Raw genomic sequence first — 10,621 nt, forward strand, 5'->3', positions numbered from 1 at the left:
ACTGCTGCTGGCGCTGCTGTTGTTGCTGCTGGGAGTCGATCGTCATCCCAGAGGGGAAGTCGGAAGACCACTTGTACTACTTCCAGTAAGCAATTGACTGTCCAACAGTCCTTTGCGAGGAAGATGAAATATCACAGCAGTCATCCTGCTGCAAATCAGATAACTCAGGCCTTGGCAGCCTGGGTGGTGTTAAACGTGTGTCCGGTATCCACCGTTAATTCACAGGGAATTAGAAAATTTACTGAGTTAGTGTGTCCCTGGTACCAAATACCATCTAGGTTCCATTTCTCTAGGCAGGCGATACCGAGAATGTACACAGACCTCAGAAAAAGAGTCACCAGTGTCCTAAAAAATGCAGTTGTACCCAATGTCCATTTAACCACGGACATGTGGACAAGTGGAGCAGGGCAGACTCAGGACTATATGACTGTGACAGCCCACTGGGTAGATGTATTGCCTCCCGCAGCAAGAACAGCAGCGGCGGCACCAGCAGCAGCACCTCGCAAACGCCAACTCGTTCCTAGGCAGGCTACACTTTGTATCACCACTTTCCATAAGAGGCACACAGCTGACAACCTCTTACGGAAACTGAGGAAAATCATCGCAGAACTGCTTACCCCAATTGGACTCTGGGGGATTTGTGACATCGGACAACGCCACCAATATTGTGCGTGCATTACATGTGGGCAAATTCCAGCACGTCCCATGTTTTGCACATACATTGAATTTGGTGGTGCAGAATTATTTAAAAAACGACAGGGGCGTGCAAGAGATGCTGTCGGTGGCCCGAAGAATTGCGGGCCACTTTCGGCATTCAGCTACCACGTGCCGAAGACTGGAGCACTAGCAAACACTCCTGAACCTGCCCCGCCATCATCTGAAGCAAGAGGTGGTAACGAGGTGGAATTCAACCCTCTATATGCTTCAGAGGATGGAGGAGCAGCAAAAGGCCATTCAAGCCTATACAGCTACATACGATATAGGCCAAGAAGGGGGATTGCACCTGACTCAAGCGCAGTGGAGAATGATTTCAACATTGTGCAAGGTTCTGCAACTCTTTGAACTTGCCACACGTGAAGTCAGTTCAGACACTGCTAGCCTGAGTCAGGTCATTTCCCTCGTCAGGCTTTTGCAGAAGAAGCTGGAGAGATTGAAGGAGGAGCTAAAACAGAGCGATTCCACTAGGCATGTGGGCCTTGTGGATGTAGCCCTTAATTCGCTTAACCAGGATTCACGGGTGGTCAATCTGTTGAAATCAGAGCACTACATTTTGGCCACCGTGCTCGATCCTAGATTTAAAACCTACGTTGTATCTCTCTTTCTGGCAGACACAAGTCTGCAGAGGTTCAAAGACCTGCTGGTGAGAAAATTGTCAAGTCAAGCGGAACGTGACCCGTCAACAGCTCCTCCTTCACATTCTCCCGCAACTGGGGCTGCGAGGAAAAGGCTAAGAATTCTGAGCCCACCCGCTGGCGGTGATGCAGGGCAGTCTGGAGCGAGTGCTGACATCTGGTCCGGACTGAAGGACCTGCCAACGATTACTGACATGTCGTCTACTGTCACTGCATATGATTCTCTCACCATTGAAAGAATGGTGGATGATTATATGAGTGACCGCATCCAGACAGTCTGTACGTATACTGGCAGGAAAAAGAGGCAATTTGGAGGCCCTTGCACAAACTGGCTTTATTCTACCTAAGTTGCCCCCCTCCAGTGTGTACTCCGAAAGAGTGTTTAGTGCAGCCGCTCACCTTGTCAGCAATCGGCGTACAAGGTTACTTCCAGAAAATGTGGAGATGATGATGTTCATCAAAATGAATTATAATCAATTCCTCCGTAGAGACATTCACCAGCAATTGCCTCCAGAAAGTACACAGGGACCTGAGATGGTGGATTCCAGTGGGGACGAATTAATAATCTGTGAGGAGGGGGGTGTACACAGTGAAAGGGGTGAGGAATCGGACGATGAGGAGGAGGTGGACATCTTGCCTCTGTAGAGCCAGTTTGTGCAAGGAGAGATTGATTGCTTCTTTTTTGGTGGGGGCCCAAACCAACCAGTCATTTCAGTCACAGTCGTGTGGCAGACCCTGTCGCTGAAATTATGGGTTTGTTAAAGTGTGCATGTCCTGTTTATACAACATAAGGGTGGGTGGGAGGGGCCCAAGGACAATTCCATCTTGCACCTCTTTTTTCCTTCATTTATCTTTGCATCATGTGCTGTTTGGGGACTATTATTTGAAGTGCCATCCTGTCTGACACTGCAGTGCCACTCCTAGATGGGCCAGGTGTTTGTGTCGGCCACTTGGGTCGCTTAGCTTAGCCATCCAGCGACCTTGGTGCACCTCTTTTTTTCTTTGCATCATGTGCTGTTTGGGGACTATTTTTTAAATCTGCCATACTGTCTGACACTGCAGTGCCACTCCTAAATGGGCCAGGTGTTTGTGTCAGCCACTTGGGTCGCTTAGCTTAGTCATCCAGCGACCTCGGTGCAAATTTTAGGACTAAAAATAATATTGTGAGGTGTGAGGTGTTCAGAATAGACTGGAAATGAGTGGAAATTATGGTTATTGAGGTTAATAATACTATGGGATCAAAATGACCCCCAAATTCTCTGATTTAAGCTGTTTTTGAGGGTTTTTTGTAAAAAACACACCCAAATCCAAAACACACCCGAATCCGACAAAAAATTTCCAGGGAGGTTTTGCCAAAACGCGTCCGAATCCAAAACACGGCCGCGGAACCGAATCCAAGACCAAAACACAAAACCCGAAAAATATCCGGTGCACATCACTAATATATATATATATATATATATATATATATGTAGTGAAGAGGAGTCCGGCACTCTGGGCTTGTGATAAATGACAATCTGCTCCGGTGCCCTGCCCTCTGAAATCAGTATGTAGCGTGGAAATGAGCTGGCACTCACAGAGACTTATTATAAAACATACAAACAACATGGTTTGATGCCAACGTTTCAGGGTATTACCCCTTTTATCAAGACAACCATGTAATTAAAACATAAAGACATTTATACATTACCGAACACCACGTGTGCAGTCCGTCCACGGCGCCCGCAGAGACCCGATGACGTCATTGGCGCTGGCCAGCGCCGGCGACCCGGCGTCAGAGGGGGGCGTGGCAGAATTGTAAACAGTGACCCATCACCATGGATACCCAAATCAGCTGTAAGAGAACGCAATGGATGTCTGATTAGTAACATAAAATTTGCTGTGCAATCACCTACTGATGTGTGGGAAGGACAAATTATCCCATACTAAACGAAAACTCAATGTTTTTTAACTTTAAACATAAATGTCCCTGCTGGCCTGCATGCATGGTAGTCAGCAGTGCCAAAACAGGGGACCATGAGTCAGTTATTCATATATATGTGTATCGTTTAGCAGAGGCATGTCTACATCAATTACACAATAACCGAAGGTGAACTGTACTAAGTATAATCTATAACTATAGACTATGTTCTAACTGAACTATGGACATCAGACCCTATTATCTCCCTGAAGTATAATAGGAGTATCAATCTTTTTAAATCATAAAAAACAGGTGTAAGATAGTAAGTCATTAAGTCCCAGGGGTTTAACCGTCTGTAGAGTATGGATCCACCTAGCCTCCTTTTGCAGTAAAATGCGGCCTCTGTTGCCCCCTCTTGAGGATTCTGGCACCCCGTCAATAATTTTATATCGAATAGAAGAGATGCTGTGGTTAAATTCCTTGAAATGCCGGGCCACCGGTTGATCACCACCTCGACCTTCTATGGCTGCTCTTATACTGGATCGGTGTAGGGCAATTCTTTCTTTGAATTGTCGGATGGTCTTTCCGATGTAAAGGAGACCACAAGGGCACTTGATATAGTAAATCACATACCGACTAGAGCATGTGAATGATTTCTTGATCTTGAATTCCTTGCCCGACCTTGGATGATGAAAGGTGGCACCTGGTTCCAGGCTACTACATGGTGTGCAACCGAGACACTTAAAGTTGCCCGGTTTCCGAGTTAGAAAATGTGTGGCCGGCGGAGATCTAAAGTTGGTAATGTCATTATGCACCACTGCATCTTTAATATTTCGCCCCCGGCGATAAGATGGTAAAATGGAGGTGTCCTTGAGAGCCCTGAGATGTTTATCTTGAGTTACAATCGGCCATATCTGTCTTGCCTTGCGCATGACCTCCGTGTTAGATGTAGAATAGTCCTGTGGCCATACTATGCACTGCAGTTGTTCTTCTGTGCGGAATGTGATTTTAATAATAGACTTGAACGATCTTGCATCAGCGCTCTTTCTTTAGCTTTTCTTAAATGTTTTAATTTATAACCTCTGAGGATAAATTTGCGGGTCATGATGTCCATTTGTTTAGTTGACCTGCATGGACATCATGACCCACAAATTTATCCTCAGAGGTTATAAATTAAAACATTTAAGAAAAGCTAAAGAAAGAGCGCTGATGCAAGATCGTTCAAGTCTATTATTAAAATCACATTCCGCACAGAAGAACAACTGTATAGTATGGCCACAGGACTATTCTACATCTAACACGGAGGTCATGCGCAAGGCAAGACAGATATGGCCGATTGTAACTCAAGATAAACATCTCAGGGCTCTCAAGGACACCTCAATTTTACCATCTAATCGCCGGGGGCGAAATATTAAAGATGCAGTGGTGCATAATGACATTACCAACTTTAGATCTCCGCCGGCCACACATTTTCTAACTCGGAAACCGGGCAACTTTAAGTGTCTCGGTTGCACAACATGTAGTAGCCTGGAACCAGGTGCCACCTTTCATCATCCAAGGTCGGGCAAGGAATTCAAGATCAAGAAATCATTCACATGCTCTAGTCGGTATGTGATTTACTATATCAAGTGCCCTTGTGGTCTCCTTTACATCGGAAAGACCATCCGACAATTCAAAGAAAGAATTGCCCTACACCAATCCAGTATAAGAGCAGCCATAGAAGGTCGAGGTGGTGATCAACCGGTGGCCTGGCATTTCAAGGAATTTAACCACAGCATCTCTTCTATTCGATATAAAATTATTGACGGGGTGCCAGAATCCTCAAGAGGGGGCAACAGAGGCCGCATTTTACTGCAAAAGGAGGCTAGGTGGATCCATACTCTACAGACGGTTAAACCCCTTGGACTTAATGACTTACTATCTTACACCTGTTTTTTATGATTTAAAAAGATTGATACTCCTATTATACTTCAGGGAGATAATAGGGTCTGATGTCCATAGTTCAGTTAGAACAATGGGGTATATTTACTAAGGTCCCGATTTTGACCGAGATGCCGTTTTTTCATCAAAGTGTCATCTCGGTAATTTACTAAGCAATAATCACGGCAGTGATGAGGGCATTCGTAATTTTTTGGAAGTAGTTGTAAAAAAATACGAATGAATACACCATCGGTCAAAATACGCCTGTTTAGATATGAATCTCGGTCATTTACTAACCATTCGTAATTGTAATGTCTGCCGTGAAAATGCATTTGCGGCCGTAAAAAATTACAAATCATAAAAAAGTCCTAAAAAAAAACACACCTGCTTTTGAAAAGCGTGTTTACATGTGTACTCAATTATCCATTACTCACACCTGAATGTTTGGCCCTATAAAAGTGTTCCAGGCACATTTTGAAATTCTCTCACTCTGAAATGGCGGCTGTGGTGTGTGCCAATGACTTTCTGTTTGCTGTGGGATACCTTAGACTGCTCCATGAGGCTTCCATAAATCAGGGCCAGGTAAGTGAACATGGTCAGCAGGTTGTACAGGTGCCGCGGAGGCTGCGCCAGCCACGTTTTTTTTGGGGTCGTTTAAACTTAAACGCATTGTCCGATGATAGGGTCATACAGATGTTCCGCCTAAATAGAACCAACATTTTCCGCCTGTATGACCTTGTCAAACTGGGACTAGACCCTGAGACAGCACGCTCTCGCTCTGACTCAGGCCTGCACAAACTCCTGGCTGTGTTACACTTTATGGCTACTGGGAGCTTCCAGGCTGTGGCAGGCCACGTTATTGGTATCTCACAGCCAACCTTTTCAAAATATTTGAATCAGGTGAGTCTAAAAATACATAGCCGGTTATGTCTAAGTGTTGCTTCTGTAAGCTCTTACAACATAGTATTGTATAGAATACATAACATGACACTCACCTTAGATTGTTTAATGTCCACTCAGGTTTTGGATGTCTTGGATCCACATATTAATGCCTCAATCTGCTTCCCTACCCAGGAGTCGGAGTGGCGTGCTGTCAGGGTAGCTTTCTATGAGCTTGCTCGCATGCCCAATGTGCTGGGGGCCATAGATTGCACACACGTTCAGCTGAGATCACCTAGGGACCGTCAATATATATATACTAATAGACATATGGCCCAATCCACTAATGTCCAGGTGGTCTGTGATGCAAAACTAAAAATTATGAGTGTTGTTGCAGGTTACCCTGGTGGCTGCCATGACTCCTTCATCCTCAGTCAGTCATCGCTCTTCGATAAATTTGAGGATGGACAAATGCCTGATGGCTGGCTGCTGGGTATGTTTCAAATGTGTTGTGTGTATGTCTTTTAACAACAAACTCCATTTTTGTCTAGGGTAATTAATAATCTTACACATGTACTAATGTTGACTATATCTGTTTTTCAGGTGATGGTGGTTACGGCTGCTACTCTTGGCTCCTTACTCCATTGTCCCAACCTGATTCTCCTGCTGAACACAGTTACAATCATGCACATAAGGCTACGCGGAATGTGATAGAAAGATGTTTTGGTGTGCTGAAATCACGGTTTCGGTGTCTGGATAAATCTGCAGGCCTTTTGTTGTATAGTCCCTCAAAGGTGACTAGGATTGTGTTCTGCAGCTGTTTTCTCCATAATCTGTGTTTAAGTCAACATCTGGCACATGATGAGGGAGAAAGCAGTCAGCAAGCAGAGGAGTTTGAATCATCTGGTGACAGTGTGAGTACAGATGTAGGGAGGCAGGTAAGGCAAGAAGTGATTCATCGGTATTTTACTGGTAAGTTTTTGTTGGATGTAATTATCCTTGACTAAACCCTTTGCAATACAAACAATTGCGTGTTTTGTTACTTACTGTTTGTTGTTTACAGTGGGGTGTACATTGTAGTTATTTTTTGTTATGAATACATTGTCATTCATTACCCCTGAAAAACAGACATACATACATAGCAGCTTCTACAATGTTTGACACGGACACTGGAAGTTGTGTGATTTTCCAGAATTTTTTTTTATTGAGTTACACAAATGTTTGGTTTGTTTTATTTTTTGCGCTTGTGTGTGCTGGGGGCTGTGCTTTGTGCTGGCTCACTGGCACGTGCTCGGGAGGATCGCCGAACAGGGGAGGTTACTGGCGTTTGGCTAGGGGTCGTGGTTCCAGAGCTGGAGCTCACTTGTTGTGCTGCCATCAATGATATGTTGTTGCTTAAATTATTGATGCTGGCATTCAGTTGTGTGTTGGTTGCAGTGTGGCTGGCTACAATCCGGGATAATGATTCATTCACAACCTGGTTGTGTTGTATCAGTTGTATGAGTGTTTGGTGCTGGCGCTGTTGCTCATCAATGATGCGCGTCAAATGAGCCAGCATTTGGTTGTTGTCTGCCCGTATTTGCTCCATAGATGTTGCGATTCGGCCTACTTGGACAATCAGTCTGCCCGAGTTGCGACTAATGCGCGGTAGATGATGGGACAGACTGGCAAGGTGTTGGGTATGGGCAGTCAGGCTGGCATTGCTTTGGGTCTGTTGGCTTGTCCAACTGGACCAAAAGTCATCTGGAATTTGTGGCTGGGGTGGAGCTTGGACCAGTTGTGGACTCATGGAGGCTTGGGGGATATCCTGCGGCTGTATTGGCTGGCTCGGGCCAACAGGTGTTAGGGTCAGTGTGTATGTTGCCTGTTGGTCTTGTCCCTGCTGGTCCACGTCGGCCATCAAGCTTGGCTCTGTATGGGGTGGCCAACATGCACTGTTTACTTTACAAATAATATATTTGCTAGTTCTAAACATTTCAATATTAATAATACTCCATTCTTTTTGTCTTTTGAGTTGTGTTTTTAAAATTAAAATTTCTTTGGTTTACAAACACATATATACCATCACAGGCGTGCACATAGACTGACTTGCGGAATCCTCACCTAACTACCTCCCCTCCACAGCATTACAGTGTTCTGTCACCTCCCCTGTCCAGGATATAGACTGCTTACCTGGATGGTCCAGAGGAGCGGAGCAAGTAAGCAGTCTACATACAGGACAGGGGAGGTGTGTGAACACTATAATGGTGTGGAGGGGGTGGTGGTGGATTGAGTTCGGTCAGTAATGTGGTGTTATTTTTATGTGCACGTGTGTGGTCTAAATTTATTAAGATGGGTGTTCAATTTTAAATGTGATGTTGCCCATAGCAACCACTAAGACCTGGAAAATTTCAGCATTTGCACCTTAAAAAATTTAAGACGTAAAATCACATTGGTTGTTATGGCAAACATGTCATCTCATCTACAACTCACATCATAGTAACTGTACTGTGTAGATTATTTTCTATGTATTTAGTGTATGTTTTGACTCACCAGATAACTGAGGTGATCGTGGCTCATCACTCTGTGGACTAGCCAATAGTGCCTGTGGTGGCTGGGGTGAGACTGCAGAAATGCGCCGCCTGGGTGGGGAAGATGGAGCCGCAGATTCGGAGACAAGACGCCGTGTCTTACTTGGCCTCCTGGGTAAGTGACCCGAGCCCTGTGATGGGCGCCTTAGAGGAGGGCGGCTTACAGAAGCTGAACCTATGAGAATATATAAACATTAATATTTTGTACTTCTATGTGTTTGCAGAATATGTGACTACAGTGAATTCTGACCTGCAATCCCAGCATCATCATGAGTTGTCTGTGGCCTGTCTGGCCGGCTGGTCTGTCGGACTGTTGAAAAAGTTGAAAAAACATTATGACCATACTTTGTAAAAAAATGCTAACTGCAAAGCCTTAGTGTACTGTAACCATCTTGTACGTATTGTAAAGTAAACTAATTTCTGCTTAAGATCTTCGTGATTCCTTAATTTGTGATGTATCTAAAAATGAACATGGTGTTGCACAAAATAAATCTGTAACATTGATGAATTATGTGTCAGATATTGCAGAGATTGATTACTTGCAACTTGAACCAAACTGGAAAAAAATTATTATAAAAAAAAAACAAATTAAAAACACACACACAAATCATAACAAGCTGCTATTAGATACAACAGCTATGGCCAAGCAATATCTCATATTAATTATTGGAACTACACATACCAGCATGCACTGCACCTGATTTTGCATTAAAATTTAAAAATCTACAGCCAAGGCATGATGGGAAATGCATTTTCAAAACACAAAAACAGCTTAAGGGTGCACAGGCCTGCAATACATGACCAACACAATGAATGCATACTTTAAAAAAAAATTCTTTTTGCAGCATTATCATTTTTCAATCTTTACAATATAATGTATAAATTTCAAACTCACCATCCTGCGTGGGTCGGTCCGAATCCCGGACATGAGTTGCAGACACCACTTCTGCAGGAATCAGTGCCCGCACAGGCTCCTCCCAGTCACGATAGGTTGCCCGGAAAGGGGGGCCACCCCCGGTTTTGCGGGCTGATTTAGCCTCTTTGGCCATCTTGGCCTTGACACGGCGCTTTATGTCGTAGAACCTCTTGCGACACGTGTCCTCAGTCCGCCTCACCACACCCTCACTATTTACTGCCACTATTACTTTCCCCCACAGAACAGACTTCCTGCGGGAGGACACCTTGGCAGCATCCTGCCCAAACAATTGCCGATGGTGCTTCATGAGCTCACGCACCAACGCCATGTTTTCAGCATAGCTGAACTTAATATTCCTGCCAGTCTTGGTAGTGGTGCGTGGCTGCGGAGCCACAGCACCATCACTCTCACTGGAGAATGCAGCAACAGGCACCCCCTCCTCCTCCTCCTCACTAACCTCCTCCCTCTCACTAACCCCCTCCACCTCACTCACCTCCTCCACCTCACTAACCGCCTCCCTCTCACTAACCTCCTCCACCACACTGACCTCTGAGTCAGACATGAGGACAAACGACACAAAACACAGAAAAATAAAAACAGAAAACACACTCCTCCACTACTACTACTACACACCACACAGCTAACACACACGCTCACTCACTCACAAACAATGACAAAAGACTATAAAAAAAAACCAAGGACAACAAAGTTTACAAACTGTGAAAAAACAATACAACAAATATGACAAGACTACTTACACACACAGTACAGCACTCAACAATCACAAAACTCCTCACCAAATCCACCAAAAACTCCACCAAACTCACCAACTCCAAATACACCTTCCTCTCTCCTCTCCACTAGCTAAACCCACGAGGTGCGGTGTGTTTGGGGCGGTTTTATAGTAATGTGCACAGACACTCCTCCATCACGAATACAACCAATCACGGACGCGTGACAAAAACGAAACTTAGGACTAAAAACGCGGGCGCGAAATCAAAAACACTGCCGTAACAGACATGTGACGCAGTCGTAAAATAAACTAAAAACACGGCCGCAAAACAACCAAATCGGCCGCATTCTA

General features: G+C 44.7%; 1 long non-coding RNA gene across 1 annotated transcript; it reads right to left on the bottom strand.

The window, feature by feature from the left end:
- Positions 1–7,756: 7,756 nt before the first annotated feature.
- On the bottom strand, positions 7,757–9,054 carry LOC134929034 (uncharacterized). Its single transcript, XR_010178223.1, has 3 exons — positions 8,872–9,054; positions 8,584–8,796; positions 7,757–7,962 (listed from the first exon to the last, which is right to left on the bottom strand). It is a non-coding gene; the product is annotated as an uncharacterized LOC134929034 (long non-coding RNA).
- Positions 9,055–10,621: the final 1,567 nt, after the last annotated feature.

The sequence above is a fragment of the Pseudophryne corroboree genome, chromosome 5 (assembly GCF_028390025.1).
Source record: "Pseudophryne corroboree isolate aPseCor3 chromosome 5, aPseCor3.hap2, whole genome shotgun sequence".
NCBI classification, from domain to species: Eukaryota; Metazoa; Chordata; class Amphibia; order Anura; family Myobatrachidae; genus Pseudophryne; species Pseudophryne corroboree.